This window comes from Schistocerca americana, chromosome 2 (assembly GCF_021461395.2).
Source record: "Schistocerca americana isolate TAMUIC-IGC-003095 chromosome 2, iqSchAmer2.1, whole genome shotgun sequence".
Classification (NCBI taxonomy): Eukaryota; Metazoa; Arthropoda; class Insecta; order Orthoptera; family Acrididae; genus Schistocerca; species Schistocerca americana.
Genome location: NC_060120.1, coordinates 73,595,833 through 73,621,278, shown reverse-complemented (window position 1 = coordinate 73,621,278; position 25,446 = coordinate 73,595,833).

Below are 25,446 nucleotides of genomic sequence, written 5' to 3'. Positions count from 1 at the left end.
TTTGCTGAAAGCTGGTAACAATGAAACTAAAGATTTATGACCAGTGACTAAGCGAAATTTTGCACCATATAAGAACATACGAAATTTTTTCAAGGTCTGAGTGATCCATAGCCAAGGGTAATGAAGTCCAGCATCTAGTCAGCACAGAATACAGCACATATGGCTCTAGTTCAGCGCAGAAGCTGCCCTAAACTCCAGTGTGAATTCTTTTTCACATATGTAGTGGAACTGAAGGTCACTGACAAGTTGAGAAGAGCAAAACCTATACAGTCATTACTATGATCTTGTAGAGTGGAGCCTCTCTTCAGTGACATAAATTACTCCACCCCCACTACACTAATGCACTCAATCAGTAGCACTGTTGGCCTTCTTGTAACTCACACTCGATTCTCTGGTTATGGTATGGTAGCATATTGTATGTGACATTGTTCTAGTGTTGGTCTTGCACTTGCTGCCTTACAAGGGGATCAGTGATCCATAGCCAAGGGTAATGAAGTCCAGCATCTAGTCAGCACAGAATACAGCACATATGGCTCTAGTTCAGCGCAGAAGCTGCCCTAAACTCCAGCGTCACATGAGTCTGACAGCCTACTGTACTGGTGGGGCCAGATTCAGCATTCAGCACAAATTCACTGTATCTGATATCGCGTTCTACCTGATAGGACAGTGATCCGGGAGGGATTAAGTACTCTCTGAAATGGTGAGTGAATCACACATGCACATCACCATTGCTGCCTTCTCCAAGTAATGTTGCTGACTGAGTGTGCCTACCCTGCCAGCGGGTGTCAAACCACAGCACCATGGTGCCATTGATGTCTGCTCCTAGCTGATGCAGCATTCTTGGCAGCCTTGAGTCTGTTGTTGGATTCAGTAGGTTCATCTCTGGATTGCATGGCCACCAGCCATCACAGAAGTCACAGCAATTACTTGTATTGTGAGTAATAAATGGAATTATCTTGAATACTGGTTTATTGTCTCCCAGGTCCTTGGTCTACATCTTAGCAAAGTAGACAAAGCAGCATAGTTTTCCAGCCCAGGAGAGGGCAAACATGGGGTACAAGCTCAGAGGGACCCCCAGACTTGATGGGGAACCTGAGATTCCAAACATCAGATCCCTTATACTGAGCAACTGTTTTTTAATTGAATTTTTAGAATTTGAGAACAAATAATTAAAATATATTGTGAAATTAACAAGCATTTTGCATTCTTTCAAAAAGTTAATTTCGGAATTTAAATAGTAAAAGAATGTAAGAGTCTGTGACACTGGCTGGAGGACTCACTAACTTTTAGATTTTCATCCCGTGTGCAACAGTTATATTATTTGGAGTATTTTCTTAAGTAAGTCACCTCATTCATCAAAAAACACATGTATACCCACTTCTCAGTGATTTCGTGACAATTCTACTGATCATTTTGCAGTACTATGAGAATGATTTTTTTCCCTGAAAGGTTAACTGTAGCATCTGGCTTACTGGACATATTTTGCTCCAGAATGTTACTTGTAACACGAAACACTCGTTAAGCTAAAAAAAATTTTCAAAAGGAATCCTAATAAAATGTGATGATGCATAAAATCCCAAAAATAATATCCAAAGAGAAGTAACTTCGAGTGTGTCCCAGGGAAGTGCATTGGGACCCTTGTTGTTCATGTTGCATATTAATGACCTTGCATACAATATTAATAGTAAAATCAGGCTTTTTGCAGATAATGGATTTATCTTTATGAAATACTATCTGAGAGAAGCTGCATAAATACTGTCACACCTTGATAAGATTCCAAAGTGGTGCAGAGATTGGCAACTTGGTCTAAATGTTCAGAAATGTAAAATTGTGCACTTCACAAAATGAAAAAACATAGACTCCTACGACGATGTCAATGAGTCACTGTTGGAATCAGCAACTCATACCTGGATGCAACACTTGGTAGGGATAAGAAATAGAATGATCACATAAGTTCTGTCACAGGTAAAGCAGGTGGTAGACTTTGGTTTATTGGTAGAATACTGGGGAAATGCAATCAGTCTACAATAGAGATTGCTTACAAATCACTCGTGCAACCCATTCTGCAATGTAGCACCCGTACCAGAGAATGTAGCACCTGTACCAGATAGGAATAACAATGGATATTGAAGGTGTGCATAGAAGGCCAGCACGAATGATCACAGGTTTGTTTAATCCACAAGACAGTGTCACAGAGATACTGAAGGCAATGAACTAGCAGGCTCTTAAAGACAGACATAATCTATCCAGAGAAAGTCTGTTAGCAAAGTTTCAGGAACCAGCTTTAAACAGTTGCTCCAGTGATTTATTATGACCCACTATGTATCACTCACATATGGATCATGAGGATAAGATTAGATTAATTGCCGCATGGACAGAGGCATTCAAACAATCATGCTTCCCATGCTCCATACGTGAATGGAAGAGGCAGAAACTGGAATGACTAGTACAATGGGATGTACCCTCTGCCATGCAGCTCACAGTGGTTTGTAGAATGTAGATTTAGATTTGTAGCAGGCTTCACTACCTGTAATGAAATTTTTATTTATAATACAGTATATCCATTTTCATATATGGACATTGTCTACACATATTTGTTTATGCTTATGCTCCAAGAAAAATGACATGGCATTGTTGTAAACTAAATTTGTTGTCCACTTATGCCTTATAGGCACCTTCATTTAATTCATGTTAGCTAATGATGACAAATTAGAATCTGAATGCATGATCAGATACTGCAAGGCAATAGGTCAAACAAAGAATAAACGTGCAACATCGTTGCAGAGAGTTTGCAACATTGCCTTGGAGGTCTGTATGCTGGGACCTGTGACAACAGTCATGATGTGAGGCACATTGCTATTTGTCCAGCTGCATTAGGCATTATTGGAGTTCCTACCTTACAAAGCGTAGTTCGTTATCAGAGGTGCTTGTGAAGCGTTGTTTGTCTGTGTGCGATTCACGATGTTTATTTGGCTGTTTATTAGAAAGTGACATGAAGCATGTGTATCTGTGTAGTTTTTAGCCTGATTTAATAATTTCAAAAAGAACATAATTAAGTGGTTCAGGAAAAAGGGAAAAAGTTTTAATTCAAAAAGAAAATATCAGTAGACTTCTTTTTTTACAGTTGAAGAAACTAGCAGGCAGAGAGATTCATTGTCCTCATCATCTCAAGATGCCTCAAAACTTAGAAATGGGCCCTAGTGTTACATCGAGGGTAACATTTGTATTTTGAGTTCATCAGTTCCAGTTATGAATCTTCGAGCTCAAGACACTTTGACTCAACGGACAGAAATATTTGAGGAAATATATCTCATGGGCCTGGTAAGTACAGTGTGAAATTTTAACAGTTGAGGTTTTTAGATCCGCAGAGGGCCGAAGTTTTTGCGGAATAAAAATTGTGACTTTTCCGAAACTTCTGTATGTTTTCCTGATATAAGCAGTAAAACAAAAACCAGAAACTTAACAAGGAGTGTTTTACTTGCAAATTGATGAGTGGTGAGTGTGTGGAAAGAAACTGGCTTCTATATTCACTATCCAAGAAATCCATGTATTATTGTTGCCATCTATTTAATAATACTCTGGGAAATAATTTGAGTTCTTCCAGTGAATACAAAGTTGGAAGCATATAAGTAACTTATTAAGGAAGTATGAGTACAGTTTACAGCACAGGGACTCAATGATGAATTATGTAGCAAGAAGCAAAATTGCTGGATGAGTGGATAGTGGATTGCTTTCCCAATTTAATGCTCAGGTCAGCTATTGGAAAAGTGTGCTAAAAAAATTGTTGCAGTTGTGCAGTTTGTGGCTTCAAATGGACTTCAGTTCTGTGGAGATAATGACATTCTGGGGTCTCAAAATAGCATAAATTATTTGGGATACTTAGAATTTATAAGTGAATTTGATCCTTTACTTGCTGATCACATACAAAACTATGGCAATTGTGGCAAAGGAACGGCATCGTATTTGTCTGCAAATATCTGCAATGAATTTGTTAATGTAATGGAACAGAAAGTGTTAATTAAATTTTCAATGAACCAAAAGCGGCCAAATACTACGCAGTAGCTTGGATTCCTCGCCAGATTCTCAGATGATGACCGTCTGATTTTCATCACTTGGTACATAAAAGACGATCAGTTTGTTGAGAGATTTTTGCCTTTGGAGGGGCAAGGGCTCAAAATATGGCAGATACTGTTTGTAATTTTTTTGATAACCTTGACTTTTCAGTAAAGGATTGTTGTGAATAGAGCTATGATAATGCAGCAAATATGGCTTGAAAGTATTCTTGTCTTCAAGCAAGAATAAAAGAAATATGTTAATTTGGTATTTTTGTTCTGTGTGCCACATGTACACTGAATTTAGTAGATGTTCAGGTGGTTGGATGTGTTTCATAAGCAGTGGCCTACTTTTAGTTTGTTCAAAAATTGTTCACTTTTTTGCTGGTTCAAACAATTGATGGAAAATTTTGACAGAATTCTTAGGTGCAAATAAAGTTCTAAAGTCTCTCTCTGAAACCAGATGGTATGCATGCCCTGATGTGCTTAAAGATAATTCCCAAAGGAAAAGAATATGCAGCACATGTAAATCATTTTTTGAAATGGTGCAGTGGAATGGCAAAAAATTCTTGTTGATACTGTTCTGCCTAAAATCAGCACATTGGACGCTCATTTAAAGCAATGTTTGGAATCATATGAGGAAGTTAACAGAAGTTTTAGTTTCCTTTCTCAGTTAAAACAAATTGATTCTGAGTTTCTGACCAGTTGAGAAGAAGCTGCAATGAATTTGCAGAATTCTGTCATGAAGGCATTAATGCTAATGAGCTCATATCAGAATGTTTTCATTTAAGGTACTATTTGAAAAACATTCCAAATGAATCTTCAGAATTGAGTATTTTGGTTGTATATTCTTCAATAAAGGCAGATAAAGTAGAAGAAACTTTGGCAAATGTAGGAAGTTGCTGCCAGGATATTTCTTTGTCTAACAGCAGCCAACTGCAGTGGAGAGAGTTCATTTTCACAACTAATGGGAGTATAAAATAAATTAGTACCGACTATTTTACAGGAACACCTTACCAATTTGTCAGTCATGTGCATAGAAAATGGCATCCTTCAACAATTGAACTTTAAGGACAAATAGAATATTTTGCACTTTGGAAATCTTGAAAGAACCATTAACTAATGTTAATTCCAATTTGCAAAACTAGTCACTTGTATTTGATTTGTATAATGGTAACTATAATAACCAATAAAGTCAAAACTAAACACTCATATTTGATTTATATGATGGTAACTATAATAACCAATAAAGTCAATAAAGAAATGAATATTCTGATGTATTCATTTAAAATATGCTTCTTTTTTGTAGCAGGTCCTCATACTCTGTGTGCCAGTTAGTGCACAGTAAGTGCATACTTAAAAGATTGGATGTTCAGGACATAATTGAAGATACAGCATTTTGGAAATCTCTAAAGAGACCATTAATTTGAATGTAAGTCCAATCTGCAGAACTAATCATTTGTATTTCACTAACCAATAATGTCACTTAACAAATGCACATTTTCCTGATGTTTTCATTCATTTTTAAGGCCCCCCAGGGTTGCCACAGGTTATGGAAATCAGGGAATTTCAAACATGTGGAGTAATAAAGGTATTCATAGTAACTGACGGGAGTGTGAGTGATTATTTATCATCATAATTACCATGCCCACTCCCCACTACCTACAGTGGTGACCCCGTTATTTTCTGTTGAACTGCACTATGAAATACTTAGTTATACTCATGCCAGCACACTGCTGATCATCATGGAATACAAACTTCATTCCAGGAAGAATACGCCCCGTGATGGTGCTTCATTGTCTGGTATCACTACAGATTTATTTATTTATTGTCTTTTTTTGCATATAGTCACCAACTGGTGACTTTTGCAAACGCCATAGCATTTTTATACTATTTTTGTACAAACAATAGGAATTTGCAATTCACATTTACAAGAAGCCACTTAAGGGTGACACACTTGGCCATGGTACAGTACTACATAATGCAACATACAGTTGTTACATAGTATAGGTATCTGAATTTACAGCACATTGTTACAAAAGTAATCTATATTACAATCACCTCAGAATTGTACATCGTATAGATAGAAGAGTTAGGCCTACATTTAAGAATAGCTACATTTTAATATCAGTATTCTTTCAGTGAGTACAAACATTTGAGAGTTAAGAATGATTTTAATTCCCTTTTGAGTACTTTACCTCTGTGGCATCTTATAGCACTTGGGAGTTTCTTAAACCATATCTGGCCATTTACCAAGGTCTATGATCTGTTGTCTTTAGTTTAGTTCTGTTTCTGAAGAAGCAATCTTTTTGTCTTATGTTATGGGTATGCGCATCAGAGCACTTAGCTTCATTATTTTATGGTCCACAAAGAATGTTATTAATTTGTACTGTTACAGGGAGTATACTGTTAGATATTTATGTTGTACAAAGGTTTCCCTACATGAATCTCTGTATCCTAGTTGATACATGGTCCTGATTGCTCTTTTCTGCAGTGTTAGGATTCTGTTCATGTGTCTATCAGCAGCACATCCCCATACCTCTATTCCGTAATTAATATATGCAAATATTGTCCCATAATAAGCATTTTTTATGTTTGTTCAGAGACTAATTTTGATAGTTTGCTAATTAAGTGCAGTGAACTGCTGATTTTAATGCATATAACGTTGATATGCTCTACCCATCTAAGATTTTCTTCTAGGTATATCCCCAAAAATTTACATTTGTCAGTGTCTACTTTTTTGATGCCACTTATATTATCAACACAGGTTTGGTATGAATTACCAAGTTTAAATAGTAATAGCAGGGATTTGCTAATATTGACTTTTAGACCTTGATCATGGAAGTAAGTAGTTATTTGACTTAAGCCATCAGTTGCAGCCAGTGTCAAGTAATTAGTTTGTTTGCAAAAGTACAAAAGCGAAGCATCATCTGCATAACTTACTAGTTGGGAGTACAGAGGTGCCTCTAAATCATTAATGTACACCAGGAAAAGGAAAAGGCCCAATACGGAACCCTGAGGTACACCTTGTTTTACTATTTCATAGCTGGATTGGAAATGTTTGATCTGACCATTACTTTCATAACTCAGCTTTGCACACTGCCTATGATTGGTTAGATAAGTGATCAATAGTTGTATGGATGTGGCATTTATATTATAAGTTTCCAGATTGCTCAGTGGTAGCTCATGGTTCACTGAATCAAATGCTTTAGTAAGGTCTAGAAATACCCCTGCTATCTCCATTCCCTCATCCAGGGTATCGTACACCTTGTGGAGAAATTCGGTAATTGCTGTAATGATACTGTGATGCTTTCTGAAGCCATGCTGTGTTTCTTCCAGGAAATTATTCTTTGTGAAATAATCAGTATGTTGTGTCAACAAAACAATTTCAAATATTTTACTGTAAATTCGTATTAGTGATATGGGCCTGAAATTTGATAGCTCTTTTTTCGATCCTTTTTTATGCACAGGTTTTACTGTACTTTTCTCCAATATATTTGTAAATGTGTGCTCCCTGATACTATTGTTGATCATATGGGTAATTATTCCAACTAATTTCTTATTCCAGAATGAGATTTTCACTCTGCAGCGGAGTGTGCGCTGATATGAAACTTCCTGACAGATTAAAACTGTGTGCCCGACCGAGACTCGAACTTGGGACCTTTGCCTTTCGCGGGCAAGTGCTCTACCATCTGAGCTACCGAAGCACGACTCAGGCCCGGTACTCACAGCTTTACTTCTGCCAGTACCTCGTCTCCTACCTTCCAAACTTTACAGAAGTTCTCCTGCGAACCTTGCAGAACTTATTGCATTTTTTAATTGTAATACTACTCAGTCCATCCCAGCCAGATGAGGTCTTATTCTTTAAGTTATTTATTATTTTTCCTATTTCCTCCACATTCACTTCCTTAAATCCGAAAGCAGTTTCCAGCCTAGGCTAAGGCTTTACCATCCGAGTCAGACCTGTGTTATTAACTGGATTCACAGCTGAAGATATAAAATATTCATTAAATATATTGCAGATTTTATCCGGATCATTAATATGGTTTCCTTCATGTTGGATTCTGTCAATCTGAGTATCTACCTTAGGGGTGGCTTTGCGATATCTATTTATTATATTTCATGAAGTCTTCCCTATATTTGATGACTGAGCTATTTCCTTATCTAGGATCTGTTTTCTTAAATTTGAGAGCTGCTCCTGAAATTGTTTTTTTAGCTTGATTGTACTTATCCTTAAATATTTGCAATTTAGTTGACTTATGTAGCACACTTAGATCCTCGATATTTTGCCTGAGACTAATCATGTAAGCTGGAAGAGTCAGTCTGGTGTTTTTTACATTTTGGTTGTTACTACTTTCTTTATTCCTTTCACTGGGCAGCAAAAATTTAGATATTGTAAAATAATATCATAAAATTTGGCCCATTTGCATTCGGACCCTTTTTGCTGAAGAACTAGTTGCTAATCTCTAATCTAATCTAATCCATTCCTCAGATTATAGTTTACTTTTAAAAGCATTAATGTTTTTCTCTTTAAGCACTCTTTTATATTCTATGACCTGAGTCCTTTCTTGTATGCTTGTGTGTTCATAGTCTACAAATTGACATTTGTGGTCTGAGTAGTGGAAGTCCACATTCGAGCATCTAATACTATCTTTTACCTCTTTACTTAGTATTATGTAGTCCATTCTACTAGAAGCAGACTGAGTTACTCTTGTATCTGAATTTACTGCATTCATAATATCATAGGAGTTAAGGGTATCTATTAGCCTGCTGTTATGGTTATTGCAAGATGTTGCCTCTATATTCAAGTCACCAAGCATTGTTACCTCGTTTGGGTCACAGTATCCCACTATTCTACTAAAAATATCTATGAAATGCCCCACCTCTGATGTAGGTGGACAATAAATCCCAATAATTTTCTGTTTCATCATGCTCTTTCCGCAACCTTTGATATGGAGTTCAACGCCTGTCACCTAAGTCAAGCCTTCATTATTATACAGATCTAGATGGTTTAATTTATTTACTTTGAGCTGCTCTCTAACAAATACTGCTACACCTCTACCTTTAAGATGCTGTCTACAGTAGCTATTTCCTAGGAAATAGCCATCTAGTTTAAAGTAAATAATTTCCTCAGATTTCAGTCCATCTCAGTTAACGCAACTACATGAGGTGAATGATCATTAACAAAAGCCTGTAAAACATTGAGCTTATTTCTAAGACATTGTATATTTAAGTGCATGAGCCTTAATGGTACTTTTAGTTTGTCACTTTGAATTTCCTGCTGTTCTGGATTGTTTATATTGGGCCAAATCCGGTTGGAGTTGGCCCTTTCCACTAGTTTCCCTGCGTGTTTGAATTTAGGGCAATAGCCCGTCTGTTTTCATGAATTATTACGTCAACAGCTTTGTTTATGTCTGATGCAAGTCTCTTTTTACCAGATAGTTTTAAATGTTGACCATGAATTGTGAAACTAGTGTTTTCGTAGCTGTTGACGTCCAGAAGTCTTACATTTTTAAACTTGGAGCAGAAATGTTGTAACTTACGATTTATTTGTCGAATTTCACCATTTACACAAGACCAGTCCGCTAGATCAAATCTCAGAGGTAAATTCCCTACTACATTTGTAGTTGATAGCAACTGCAAGATAACAATCAGATTTCTTATAAATGTACTGGCCTCGTTGCAGTAAACATCGTTTGATCCCACTATGAGAACAACACAGTCACTTTTAGTGGGATTGGCACATTATTTTTGTATATTGCTGGTTACATTTGCAAATATCCCTCCAGGCTTAACAACAGCTGACACAGACACGTTGTCCTTAGCAGAGTTTGATTTTTTATACAAAGTTTGAAACATTGTGTACATGGCTGTCTCCGAATATTTTTAATTTGAATCCATGATGTATTTGTTTTTGCATGGCTGAAGAATTGTTCTTTGGAGATTTCGTGTTTGTTTGTGTGATTTTTAACACTGCAGAGCTGTCTTCAACATTGTCAGACATAAGCTTTTTTTTTATTCGGGTTTTTAATATTCATGTAATGTTGGTGCTCGTCTGCTATTCTTACACTATTTTTACCTGAATTGTCGTGTTCTATTTTTTCAGCTGCAGCACATTTCTTGGGTTCATGTGATTTAACAGTTACAGTACATTTGTTTTCATTCACTTTTAAAATATTGCTGCTCCACAAGATTTTGCATTTGTGTTCTAAAGAAGCACACTTTATTTGTAGCGCTTCAGTATCACTTTGTAACATTTCAATTATTAAATCCTTGTGTCTGATAATGTTTATATAGTTCATTTTACACATTTCTGTTACACACGCATCATATGACCACGAGTAGTCCACAGTTATTAATTTTATGTTTATTTTACAACAGTTTTCGTGAAACCACCATTTACAGTATTTGCACTGGATACCTTTCCTGACTTTTTTGTTACATAACTTGCAGTTATCACCATTTTTCACTTCACTTTTATCTCTTTTATAGGAACTATTTACACCCGCTAGTCCGATTGGCGCGATATTCCCAGACGATATAACCAATGCGACTATGGTTATCAAATGGTCAATGTTCCCATTGTTTCAACAACCACCAAACCAGGGCATTGTTACCTCTCGCCAAACGGACAAACACACTAAATCTTAAATCAAGTATGGTGTTATCAGTGAAGGTGCTGAGACGAAGCCTGCCACTCCCTTAATTAACTGTGCTACATCAACAGTGACCACACACAGTGAACAATGGCTGCCTGCCACCATCCCCACCGCCTAACCAGTGCTACTGTGCTACTAATATCCCAATCAGTGATGTGTTAGTGAACTACACTGCACTCATTTTCATTCTAATGACTCAGCATGTGTTGACATTCTGTGTGCAATGTTCCAAATTATGGACACCCTCCAGAGTACCACAATTGCTGACAAACAATCACCACCATATATGACCGCCTTCCACTGCAGAGAACCAATATTTATGGGTTATTGTGGATAGTTCTATCCAACAAGTGACCTTCCTGTGCCAGACCATATTTTCCATGGCCTACACCCAAACTTTAAGTTATATGCAATACTATACATCACCCGGGTACCATCACACTCGTTACGGCTGTGCCATGACCCCCATCACGTCATCATGATGACGTCATACCGACAATGGCTGTGGCATACTCCAGGCCATGCTTGCCACATAATGTCACTCAACAAGCAGACACACCACGTCTACTGCAGCCGTGCAGTGTTTTCTCACCTCATGACCACAGCATATAATAATATGACCCACGCGGTTTGGAAACACAAGGAGTACTACAACAGCCACAGTGTTGGGTAACCTACACTGATGCTCCATCCACCACAGTTACCACCAACCAAGACCCAACCACCGTGCTGTGTTCCTCAGTACCCCACTACAGCAATGCACCAGCCTCGACACCTGCACCGCATCCTGTGATAATCGGTCATGACACCCACATTAACAACACATCTGCTGTGACTACTGCTCCGTGACACCAGCTGCCGCCTCTATCATTGCCACTGGATGGTGTTCATGAACCCACCCCATGTACTTCACACAATTATAACAACCTCATACTGGTTCTGGCCCCTCGCCACCAGGCAGATTGCCACCGGCCACACATCAAACATCTGCTGCCGCTGCAAGTTGATTCTCCTTAAGTATGGTTGGCACTCTGCAAGTGCAAGATGCAGTCGGCCAGAATCACAGGCGACCATGACAAGTTTTTAGTGCCTTTGAACCACCTCCACATCAACATTGATCTTATCAGCAGCCTCCTATTGCATGAACCAACCGCTGACAGATATCAGACAGTGAAGACACTCATACTGCAGTGCCTGTCACTGGGCCACGATATCCCGTCAGCACTCTGGTACAGGTTACGCCTCCAAATCAATACAAACCTCTTACCAGATCATGCTCTCTGGTCACTATGGCTTCTCAAGCTGCCTGAAAATGTACAGACAGCCATGCTAATGCATGAGGACAAACCACTGGAAACCCAGTTATGCCTTACCGACTGAATGCTTGCCCTCATGAACATCACGCCTTGATAAACACTTGCATTGGCTCCAGCACTGACGACAACACCAGTTGCACCTACAGCCAGCCTCGGTCAGCCTGCGCACCGGCTGTGCCCGTGGACACCACAACACAGTGCTCACTACACAATGCCCGATCAATCTACAGTTGACGAGCTGCTCCAACATCAGCCAAGCCCTTCCATGCCACGCCTGCAGCAGCCTCGCAAGACTCCGCTGCAGTGAGGCACCGACAGTCATATACCACGATGGACCCAGGCCCCTGCTTCACACTGCCTCACTACGAAACATGACTACACTCATCCTATCTCTCGTCTACATTCTAACGGCGTTTGGCTCTTCGTCTATGACAACCATCTTAGAGCGTACCTCCTAGTTGAAACGTGCACTGATGTCAGCATGCTGCCACCTCAGCTGACACCTGGAAATCATATACCATCCACAATGCAACTATGCATTGCAAATGATTCAGTGATTCCTATGATAGGCATGGCCTCTATCATAGTTCAACTGGACAACCACACCCCTCGCACATGGACATTTTTCGTGGTCAGCACTGTAGAGCCAACGTCGGGTGTAGATTTTTTTAAGGCACTATAATCTTCTGCTGGACCTGGGTAGAGCCTTACAGACTTGCTACAACATTGTGGCAGCCGCATGCCGATCAGTGGAGTAAACAGTGACCATCTACCAATGGACAAAACTCCACCTCCTGCTCTTCCTTCCTCGAATCAATGCTGGACCTCATGCTTAAGTGCCAAGCATTGTTCGAGGAATTTAAAACCCTGGCTGCTAGGTACACCAACCACCATTGCACCAATGTCAGCTCACGAGCAGCTAACAAAGACAGCGCTCATATGCCATGACCAGGAGTTTTTGGAGGCCCTCCCTTGAGTGCTGCTGGGCATAAGAGCTGCCTACAAAGAAGATCTGGTCACCTCGCTGCCAGAGGTGCTCAATAGGGAACCAATCACCCTCCCAGCAGTGTTCATGTCACAAACCACTGACCCCATGAACGTCGACCTGCCGGACCTAGTAAAACATGTTAGGCACCGCATCTGCCACGTTTGCATCCCCCTGCCATCCTACTGTGGTGGGGCAGGGTCAGTTGTATGCATTCTCTCTTTCACTTATCTAAAGTCCACCTACCTCGATATGCTTTTTACCGACGTCCCTACACTCTGTAGTAGCAGATAATGCGCTAGGCAGTGTAAAGCAGCGTTTATGAAACCACTACCCAATACCTACCACACAGCCACGAACCTACTATGCTGTCATAGTAGGAGGAGAGGTGATACTCCTTCGTGGTGCATCCCAGGTGACGGATAGGGAAGTCCTCATCGGTTTACTGGTGGACTTGAGTGAAATAAAATAGCTCTTGCAGACCAAACACACCCTCTGTGGTTAACAACCATAGTTGTAAATCGGAGCTTGCTCCAACTAAGGTTGACAACCTTCGAAAGTCAAAAATGGAAAAGTCTTTTAGGACAAAAATTCCACCGTCCTGCTCAAAAAGGCAGGAAAAGGCTACATCGGATTCGGTGGGTAGTCAACTAGAAGACAGCAACGAATTGGAGCATTTGCAACCATCTAAATGCACGCTAAAAAACAAAAAGAAGATTAAACATGAGCAAATAAATTATATAGCAACACACAACATAAACCTACTACTTCAGACCGGAAAACTCAAGGAGCTCACAGATGAACTAAATAAACAAAACATTTTAATAACAGGGATCCAAGAAATGAGAAACATCACAGAGGACCCATTCGAATCACAAGGATACAGAATTTATAATGGGAAACCAGGACCAAGGGCAATGAAACAATGTCCCCAGTTTGGAACAGGGTTTTTAGTAAACATAAAAATAATAGGTTCAGTAACAGATTTCCAACCAGTATCACCAAGAATTGCGACTCTAAGATTTAAAACAATGAATAAAACCTATACAATAATAAATGCTCATGCCCCAACAAATGAAAAAAATTGTCTAACAAAAACAAAGGAAGAGGTAGATAAATTTTGGGACCTTCTAGAACAAACTGTGAACAGAGTAAATAAAAAGAATGTAAAAATCTTATTGGGAGATTTCAATGCTCAGTTGGGAAAAGAATGGAAATATAAAGATATGATTGGAAAATGGAGTCCACATAAATTTACGAACAAAAACGGTCAAAGACTTGTAGAACACTGCAGACAACACAACCTTATATCTAAGTCAACATACTTTAAGAGGAAGCCAAGTAAACTTAAAACATGGAAACATCCAGATTGGAGGAAGGGCGAGTGGCAGCTAGACCATGTCTGTATGGACAAAAAATTTCATAAGGAGATCCACAATGTTAAAGTACAGAGAGGAGTAGACACAGGCTCAGACCACTATATGGTTAAAATTAAAATCAGATTCACTCCACTGAAGAAGAGGACAGGAAAAACTAATAAAATAAAAAGGAAGTTTGACCCACATCAGCTAATTGAAAATAATATGTACCAACAAATAACACAAACCATCAAATTAACAGATGATCTAGAACAACTAGTGCCCAATCTTAAAAAAGAAGCAGAGAATCTAGCTCCCTTGAACCCATGAAGGAAACATGCATGGTGGACATCAGAATGTGACAAATTCCATGAAGATAGACACCAAGCATGGTTAAAGTTTCAAACACATAAAACTGAAGAAAATGCCATCAACCTAAAAAATGAAAGAAAAAAATTCACTCAAAATATTAGAAGAATCAAGAGAGGATTTCATAAAGATATTATAAACTTTATAGAAGGTAATTATCATAAAACCAACTCCAGGAACTACTACAAAATCTTTGGGAAACAACTACAGCAGTATGAGGCCCCTACACTAATACTGAAAGATGAAGCTGGAAGAATGACACACAGTAACAAGGAAAATGCAGAAATCATGGCAAAAGCATTTAACAAACTTCTGAATTGCGAGGAACCCAAAGAACTCTTACAAATCAACATAAATACCCCAATAAAAACCAAACCTAACAAACTAGACCCTCCAACTTTCCAAGAAGTAGAAAAAATTCTTAAAGAACAAAAAAATTATAAGGCATGTGGAGAAGATCAGGTTTTTGTTGAAATGTGGAAATATTTAAGTGACACAGTCAAGACCTCCTTACACATGGCTCTAACAAAAATTTGGGTAACAGAACGATTTCCCGAACATTGGACCACAGCTATCATCCACCCACTACACAAAAAGGGAGATAAGAGCAACCCAGACAACTACAGAGGAATCTCTCTCCCAGATTGCACATACAAAATTCTATCCAAGATCCTATATGAAAGAATCAAGGAGCAATTAGAACAGGAGTTAGGGGAATGTCAGAGAGGTTTCAGACCATGGAGAAGCTGTGCAGAGCAGATAATTAGTTTAAAATTGATCATGGCATACTACAAGAAACGGAACAAACCTCTGGCAATAACATTTGTAGATTTTAAGAAGGCATATGACTGTCTCCACAGACCTTCAGTATTAAAAATTTTAAGAAATCTAGGACTCCATCCAAAACTAATTAAAATAATACAACTCACTCTAACCAACACCAAATCAAAAGTGAAGTTTAGAGGAGAAATTTCAGAACCATTCCTCATAAAAACAGGCTTAAGACAAGGTGATTGCCTATAACCATTATTGTTCAACTGCGCACTGGAATACATAATGAGAGAATGGTACAAGGACAATCCAGAGAGGATAAGAATTGGAAGTGCAAAAGATGATATTAGCTTAAACTGCTTGGGATTCGCTGATGATCTTGCTCTCCTAGCCAACACCATTCAAGAAGCCAGGCAACAAGTGAAATCACTGCAAGAAATAGCAGAGAAAGTAGGCCTTAGAATATCATTTGAAAAAACAGAGATTATGCTAACTGATCCACCACTTGCAAACAAAATTACAATAGGAGAACAGGAAATCAAAATTGTTGATAAATTTGAATATTTAGGCAAAATAATAACATACAATCTAAATGAGAAGCCATCATGGCAGAATAGAATAAAAAAACTGAACTATGCAAATTACATTACCAAAACTACATACAACAAAAAAAGCCTATCTATAGATGCAAAATTAAAACACTATAAAACAGTTACACAACCAGAAATAACGTATGCAGCTGAAACTATCTTCAAAACAACTAATACAGCAGAAATTGACAGAATACTAAAAATAGAAAGAAGAAGAATTAGGACATGTATAAATAAACAGTATAAAATAAATGGACATTGGAGAATAGCATCAAATGAAACAGTATATAAGAAAATAGAACCAGTCATGAGCACAATCAGGAAGAAACGCATCTCATTCTTTGGACATCTGATGAGAACTCCAGAAAACAGAATTAGTAAAAAAATAGTACAAAAATTGTGGAATAGCAAGAGCGACATTAAATGGATCACAGAAATTAAGGAAGATGTAAAAGAACTCCAAACTACAGTAGATGACCTACAAAACAAGACAGAGAAAACCAGAATACTGCAAGAGCCGCAAACCAGACTACAAATTAAAATCAATAAAAGGAATACAGGAAGAGTGGTCTCAGATGAAGAAAGAAAGACAATATCTGAAAGAATGAAGAAATATTGGGCAGACAGAAGAGCAAAACACCTTTCATATAAGAATAGACTCTAATAATTACATTACCTAAATATCATATTGAGTTATTGTTGAACCAAATTGTATCCCTGTGTAACAACTTGTTTAGAACTTTGTATTTTTGACTAGAGTGGTCCAATGAAGGCCATAAAATAAATAATATAAAAAAAACCTACCACACAGAGGTCGCGTAACTCAAATTGAAAGTCAGTTCCTGAAAGTTCATTTTTTAAAAATCGGGCAGTGCGAGGATGCAGTCTACTTGCAGAAAGCATTTAAAATTAGATTGAATCTGCTTTTTATTCATATGGAAACACATGAAATGGTTATCAAGTCCATATTTAATATGGTAATGCTCTATCATTCAAAGTTCATGGTCTGTGCAACATAGTTTCACTCAAAAAGCAGCCAGAATTTTTGCTAGTCTGACCAAACTAATTTTCACGTTCTACCTGGTACCCACCTGCAACTATTTGTGAGTTAAACATTCAGTCATTTCAGTGGTCTTCTTTGAAAGAAGTGCTCACCAAAATATTCCGTACAGAACATGAAACATGCCATGCAGAATTGTTACCATGATCAGAAAGTTCACATGCTCTTAACTCTCAAAGTATTTAATATAGAAACACCACACTTCCATTAAAATGTTCATAACTCCAGTTGCTTCAGTCACGAGGTATTCAAACCACTATTACCTCACTATTTCTTCATTTTTCGGAGTATTTTAATGGAGATATCTAACATGGTGTTATCCGTAGGCTGGTTAGCAAGCGACTGTATCGAACTATTATACTCACTGCCCACTCCACTATATTCGTGCGGGAACAGCTTAATTCTGATTGGCTGTTGATCTAAACGACCAATCAGAATGTTCCTTCCAGATAATTTTCACGGAAAAACTTGCCTTATCCAATCAATAATCTGATAGAAATTAAAGTCATTAAAACTTCAGTGTCTAGTACATTGTTTAATCAAAATGAGCAAAGTACAAAATATTCTCCAACTTGTTAAATAAACTTATTCTGCCTCTAACTTTCATTCTGGTTGCTTTTATACAAAAGCAAGCTCACACTGACATACGTCATCTGAATCATGGTTGCACCATAACTTTCCCATGGTCTATTTGTACAAAGATTTATGAAAAGTGACATGTTTTAATGTATGTCCCACATACACTCTCTCAATCATTCTCATGCACTCACACAACAAAATTTAATCAAATAATAATTTTGACTGCTTTTTGTATTATAAAATGCACAGTGACTAAAGTGTTAAAGAAAGAAAATTCTAATTAATCGATTTTTTTGCACTGTTAACTTTGTAATGGCTTCAAATGGTAATGCAAGTCAATCTGTATTTGTTTCTAACATGGCCTTAAAAAGCAAGCATTGGTTTTTAGGACTTTTAGATAATTTTCTTTGTCTCCTACACTATTATAAATAAAAATCTGAAATTTTGACAGCATCATTCCATTAATAACAAAAGGCTGTGTACCAAATTTGAACCATATCGGATAATAACTAATATGGATTATTTAGATTTGTAGAGGGTATGAATCTTCATATTGACTGATGATTACACTATGCAGTTTTCAAGGCAGGCAGCGTCAGCTGCGCTGCAAACAAAATGACAAAAAACATAGCCATCCTGCAGCCACTGTACCAAATGGCTGCGTGACTTACTGCAATGAATGTCATCTCGTAGTAATTTGCTACATTACACTACCATGCCAAACGAGCTGTCTTTGTGCACAAGGACATCCAATCATGTACACACATCATTCTCAGGACTGATGCCATCAAACTCGCCCTACACTCTGCATATGGTGACCCATACATGTTGAAATGAGGGCCAAACACTTTTGATATCATGCAAGCTGGAAAAAAGTGTCACTGAACTGCCTAAAACCCACGTGGACTTAAGAGGACACAACCTGTGTGTAGCCTCCACCATCCCCAGCTCCAGGCTCCTCATGCCGATTTACCATCAGCCTAGACCTGCGAGGCTACCTCCCAGAAGACCCCATTAACTTTTGGGCATGCAACTGCGCAAACGAAATTTTTTCCAGTGATATTTCAGCCATGCATCATGTGGCCATCTTCAGAGTGAGTTGCGGAACTTTAATGGGCTATTCATTACGCCACAAGAAGTTGAAGATGCATACCTCCCAGAAGATTTCTGTAACACTGCAGGACTTATATTCGTGATTTGGGCCAAGTTCAGCAATAGACAGCTGGGCTACAGCTCGGTCTTGAGGTCATTACAGCACTCCATGCACCTTCCGGCCACAATCGACACAGCAGGTCTGAAATCAACTCTTTCTTCAAACAGCTACCTGCTTGTGTCGGCCCCAGAGCGCTTCATAATGATGACTTAGACTCCAGACACTGCTACCAGTGGAGAGACAGGCTCACTAGCACACACACGACCAGCCACCAGCACCTCAATGGACACTGTCACCACCTCATCGGCACTGCCACTGACAGCACGGGCCGGCTGCCCTTTACGGCTGCCCAGGCTCCTGGCAGACTATGATATGTGAGCCCTTGCCATCATCAGTGGGACAACACATCATGATGTACACCAGTAACCATGCTCTGCACTTGTTGGGGAAGGGGGGGGGGGGCTTCTGTGGGAACCACTGGCTCTACTCCCCAATAATATTGCTGCCCTATTGCAGCAAGAACAATTGTATCTTTGCCAGATAAGTTCTCTGTAGCACATGCTCTATACTATATGCATTGTGTATACACTCTGAGAATAAAAGTATTCACAGTAAGTGACAGGAGAGTGAGTGATTGTTTATCATCATAATTACCACACGTGCTCCCCACTACCTACAGATAGTACAACCAACATTTTATTGGTGGTCACCTACAGTGTTGGTTTACACAATTCTTCCTCACCTTATACACTTCTTTCAAGAGGCCTACATTTTACTGAAGTTCTTTCTGAAATCAGTGAAGGTATTTTAAATCTGTCTTGTGACTCCAAGGAAATGCATATGTTTGCCACCAAATGTGGTTTGTTTTCTTGAAATAACATAACGTCAGTGGGCTTAATGATACTCATATACCATTTGGCTTGCTTTCTCCATCTAAAAACAGTTCATTACAAATGATGTTGACATTAATACATGAAATTTTTGCTCATATCAGGCAATGCCATCTGCTTGCAAGTTTTTTTAGACATTTTCTCATTTGCACTTTTGTTTTTTGTACCATAGTTGCAAAGACAGATTGTCAACTTACATCTTAACTTAGCCTTGAGATCTCAAAACTTGTCAGGGAAAAATGCTAAAACTTGTCTGGAAATCAGGGAAATATTGGGGCATTTCACATGGGGACACTTGAGGCAACCCTGGCCCCAGATGCTGTGCAGCCAGGGGTCCCTGCATGGCTTAAGACTGCTCTGAGGACCTTTGGATGAACTATGCAAATTGGTCAGACACGGCAAATGGTGACATGCTGTTGAGGGGTCAAACATCAGGCTCAGAAAGTTTGTGACTCAGATACATAACAGATAGTTGACAAAACTGTGACTTCGTAAGATTACACTTAAGGCCTGCAGTGTACAAAATAGTAAAGAAAGAAGAGACATTGCATAACTGTTCTTCTGGCTTAGTGCCTGTTGCTACAATATCATTAAGATAGTTCATGCAGCAAGGAACATCTGCCGTAAGTTGTTTAAGAAAGCATTGAAAAAACAGCCAGGGCTCTAGTTACTCCAATTATTAAATGATGATATTGATAAAGACTGTCTCCCACAGGTCCAACCCCTCATCCAAGTCGTGTGAGATGGGCAACGGCATGAAGTAGGGGATTGCCTGTAGGAGTGAGGTACAGTGGGGACTGTGTATGCCCTGGGACCACTACGGTAGCTGTGAAGGTCCTACAGGAACCCTGAAAAGTGACAGCTAACAGAGCTCTGGTGAAGCTATGATTGGCCCAGCAAGCCAGTAGTGGATTATGATTTCTGCTTTCAAAAATAGAATTGGCCTTGGAAAGGACAGATTTAATCGATGGCATACTGGATATAAACAAGGACTAAGATTTGGAACATTAAATATACAGACATTGACTGGAATGGTGGAGGAGATGGTAGACATGATGGAAAGAAGGAATTTAGACCTATTGGGGTTGGCTGAAACGAGATGGAAAGGAGAAGGTAGGAGAGAACTGAGGAAAGGCTACCAACTATACTGGAGTAGAAATGAGGAGGGGAGGAGAAATTGAGTTGGAATAGTAGTAACAGATGGATTAAAAGAAGAAGTGAAGAGAAAAAGCGGTAGGATGATGAAGACCAAAATATCACTCAAGGGGTCGACCATAGAGGTAATACAAGTGTATGCGCCACAGCTGAGTTGCACTTCTGAGGAGAACCAAGAGTTTGAAGAGGAAATGCAGAAGCAAATGGGCATCATTGACATTAAGGTAATACCATCAGAGGCCTTGGATAGTGGCCCCAGTTTGCTGGTAATGAACCTGAGAAGGACTTAGGATAATAAAGGGACAGTAAACCAGGAAAGATGTGTAAGGGTACGGAAGTTCAAGGAGGAAGAAAGCAGGCTGCAGTACGTACAAGCAGTTAAGGAAAGCATCACAAAGGATGAACCAATAATAGTAGAAGAGGAATGGGGTATATTCAAGGGAACATCAGTAAGTGCAGTGGAAGCAATATGTGGGAGGACAAGCAACAAAAAGAGATGGAAAGAAACACACTGGTGGAATGATAAAACAAAGGGTATAGTACAGAAAAAGAATAGAGCCTTTAGGGTATGGTTCCAGAGGAGAACAGTAGAGACAAGAGAAGAGTATCAGGCAAGCAGGAAAGAAGCAAAAAGAGTGGTGACGAAAGAAAGAAGAAAGTGGATGGAACAGTGGACCAGAATGATGTAGGAGGATAGCGGAGGTTCAAAAAAGGTGTTATATTGGATGATTAAAAGTAAGAGAAGAATGGTATGACAGATTATCCTTGAATGGTGAAGAAAAGTGGACAAGATGTAGAGAATAAGGAGGAACTCAAGAATATGTGGAAGGAGTATTTTGAAGAAATCCTGTTGTGTGCAGAGATTTTTGAGAAAATATTGGAAGTATGATTTTTGGCAAAATTAGAAGGAAAAATGAGAGAAGAGCAACATGGCTTCTGAAAAGAAGGCCCACAGTGGATCTAATTTTTTCTGTAAGACAACTGCAGAAACAGCACCATGAATGTGGAATAGTTTTTCTAATGACCTTCCTGGACATTGAAAAAGCATATGATAGTGTACATAGAAGCAAAGTGTGGAAAGCCCTGGTGAACAGAGGAGTAGCAAAACAGATTATTTGGAGGATAAGGGAAATGTACCATGGAAGTGTGAGCTGTGTGGAAGTGGGAGGAGAGAGATCACTTTGGATTGAACAGAGGAATGGCTTGAGGCAGGGAAGTGCACTTTCACCATTACTCTTCATTGTAGTGGTTGATGATATAATGAGCACAGTAGTGCAAGTAATTGATTAAGGGAAGATGAGAGCTATGGTGTTTGCAGATAATCTGATGATTTGGGGAAATAAGGAGGAGGAAGTACAAGAGCAGTTGGATGCATGGGAATGAACAGTACAAGAATATGGGATGAAATTTAGTGAAAGTAAGAGTGAGATGATTATCACAACAAGAAAGCAGGAGAGAGGAACAACAGGAATAACAATTGGTGGGGAACAACTGAGGATAGTGAAGAGTTTCAAGTACCTAGGAAGCCTGATACAGGAAGATGGAAAAAACAAGAGAAATAAACGAGTGGGGGAGAAAAGCAGAAGCATTTGGGAAGTGTGTCAGAAGCTTGATATGGGGCAAGGGTGTACCCAAAATCAGTAAAAAGTTTATATGCCAGTCATATTACGTCCCTATCCTGACATATGCATCAGAAACCTGGGTTATGAAAGGAAGAGAGAAAAGCAAAGTACAAGCTTGTGAGATGAAATTCTTGAGAAACAGTATTGGAGTGACAAAGATAGACAGGTTAAGAAATGAGAGGATCAGAGAGTTAATGAAGGTGGAACCATTACAAAAGGAGATAGAGAAATCAAGGCTGAGATGGTATGGACATGTTAAGAGAATGGAGGTGAAGAGGATACCCAGGAGGATACACGAGATGAAACTGGAAGGATAGAGACCAAGAGGAACATTGAGAGACAGATGGCTGAAAGGAGTAGAGGAATGTGTCCAGAAGAAAGGAGGAAACTTGACCAAGGTGAAGATGGAGAGATGGTGGCAAGACAGAAAATGGAGAGGCCTATGTTCCATACAGACCTGGCCAGAGGCTGAAACTGTCAAAGATGATGATGATGATATTGATAAAGACCAAAAGGTTTGTTCAATTAAAGCAGTTGTTTTGATGCTTCATCCAACAGAACCCGCTAAGTCAGTTCTAAAAACAATCAGCCCCTGAGCAATTCTGCAAGTAATTCAGCAGCTCGAGGCAGTGCTTTATGCTAACTTTTAGGTTTCTACAAGGTCAGAGCTGACCCGATGTTTTTTCTTTTTTTTTGCACTTCCTATTGAAATCAGTTGAATGACACCTAGTGATGTCAGTTGTCTCAATTTGGAGTTAATATGTTTGTGTAAGGACACAGATATGGGCCTTGCGCACAAAAAATGTGACTGAGCTGAAGATTTTAGTGTGATATGTGCTGTGAAGTTGTTTGCAAACCATAATCACTCAGAAATCAAACCCAAAAATGTAGAACATGATGAGGAATCTGAACTGACACACAATGCACAGTATCAGTTATAGAAAATTTTGAGTATGAAGATTGTTAACAACCAAATGTGTGATAGGACAATCTACATATTTGTAAGCCATGGCACCATTACTATCGAAGATGGTGACATTGCTCCATGCTCTGATTTGATGACACACAGTGTGGGGGACTTAAAAGGACTGAGCAATGTTTTGAGGGAGAAGTTTGGGTTGGTTACACAAAACAACACCCATTTTGCAGTAGTTCATTTATTCACCTAAACACATGCAAGGCTCACAAAGAACTGACATGGTGGAACTGTCCAAAGACAATGCTCAAAGTTCAAAGACGATGCTCAGAGTCCACAGACGAATGCATATAGATGCTGGTGTCAACCTCATCGGCGCCACATAGCCCCCCCCCTCCCCCCTCACAGTACAGAGTACTCTTGAGAGGCCGGGGGGGGGGGGGGGGTGACTAAGATGTTGGCAGGGGAGGTCCCCGGGAGCCGGATCACAGTCAGCTCGGCAGCGTTGTCGGGGAGCTGTGTGGGAAGATGTCGTGAAGGAAGGTTTGGCCACTGAACCTGGAAGTTGTTGAAGGCAGCCAGGCGTTGTGCTGGGTGTGCTGGTCGTGCGGCGACAGGTAGGCCAGCGGTTTGCGGGTGGAGTGGAGGGACGACGACGATGTCTCCAGTGGGCGTGGCAAACACACGAAGCATGTCCAGGTCAACGTTGGGCAGGAGGGGAACACATTTCACCAGGTGGCTTGGAGTGGTGGAGGTTGTGTCATGCGCACTGGATGAAGAGAAACACGCGATGAACAGTGTATCATCGCGCAGAATTATTGAGATGTCGTGGATTATGTCCAGGGGGACAGGCACAAACACCTCGAGCGAGGGCACGTTCAAGACGGGGGGGTGTGAGAAATCTCGACAGGGGGAGGCAGGTGATAGTGGAGAGGTCAAGGGGACCAGCGAAGGGTCCGGCGGCAAGGGCATGATCGTAGGTAAGCTCAACGTGGGGAGCTTGTGGTCACTCGACAGAGTGTGTGAGACCGGAGTAGAGGGTGAGGTCGGAGGAGAGTTTGACGATTGGAGCTGGAAGTCACTCGATTGAGTGTTTAAGTCCGACATGGAGGGAATGGTCGGAGCGTCGAGAGCCACGACAGTGAGTGAGTGGCGTGGTCGTAGCCTGAATGGAGGTAGAAGAAGGCTCTACATGAGCAGGCTTAAGTCTGTTGAGAGAGACTCTAACAGCTGAATCTTTCATCTGGATGTCATAGGTGTTGGAGAACTCAGTATGGGCCGGTATATGGAGGTTGGAGGGGAGCACAGACAGTGTCATCTCGGAGCATGACATAGGAGGTTGATGAAGCGGCATCTGACGCGGTCCATGAGGGAGAGAAGCGGAAGGGCTCACAAGTTTGCCAGGGAGAACAATGTTCTGGCTGTATACGAACTCGGCTATTGTGCCTTTGAGGTCTTCCTTATAGATTGCACGAATGCCAAGTAGCACAAGGGGAAGGGCCTCCGTCCATAGAGAGTCGTGGCATCGGAGAGCTGCCTTGAAAGTGCGGTGCCAGCGCTCTAGCCCGTTACTTTGCAGGTGATATGCTGTGGAATGGATGTGCCGGATGCCGCATATGTTACAAATCTCGTTGAACAGGGCTGACTCAAATTGTCTGCCCTGGTCAGTCATGATGATAGCTGGACATCCGAAACGCGATACCCATGACTCGACGAAAGCTCGTGCAACAGTTTCTGCCATAATATTGGGGAGGGGGACAACCTCGACACAGAGAGTTGTTCAGTCGATAGACAAGAGAACATAACAAAAGCCGTTAGAGGGGGGGGAGAGGGCCTACAATGTCAATATGAATATGCTGGAAACGCCCAGGAGGGATCGAGAAGTCACCGAGGGGGGGGGGGGAGGGGGGGGGGGTGTGAAGTGTGCTTGTGTACTCTGCAGCGTTGGCATGCGATGCAGGAGCATGCCCA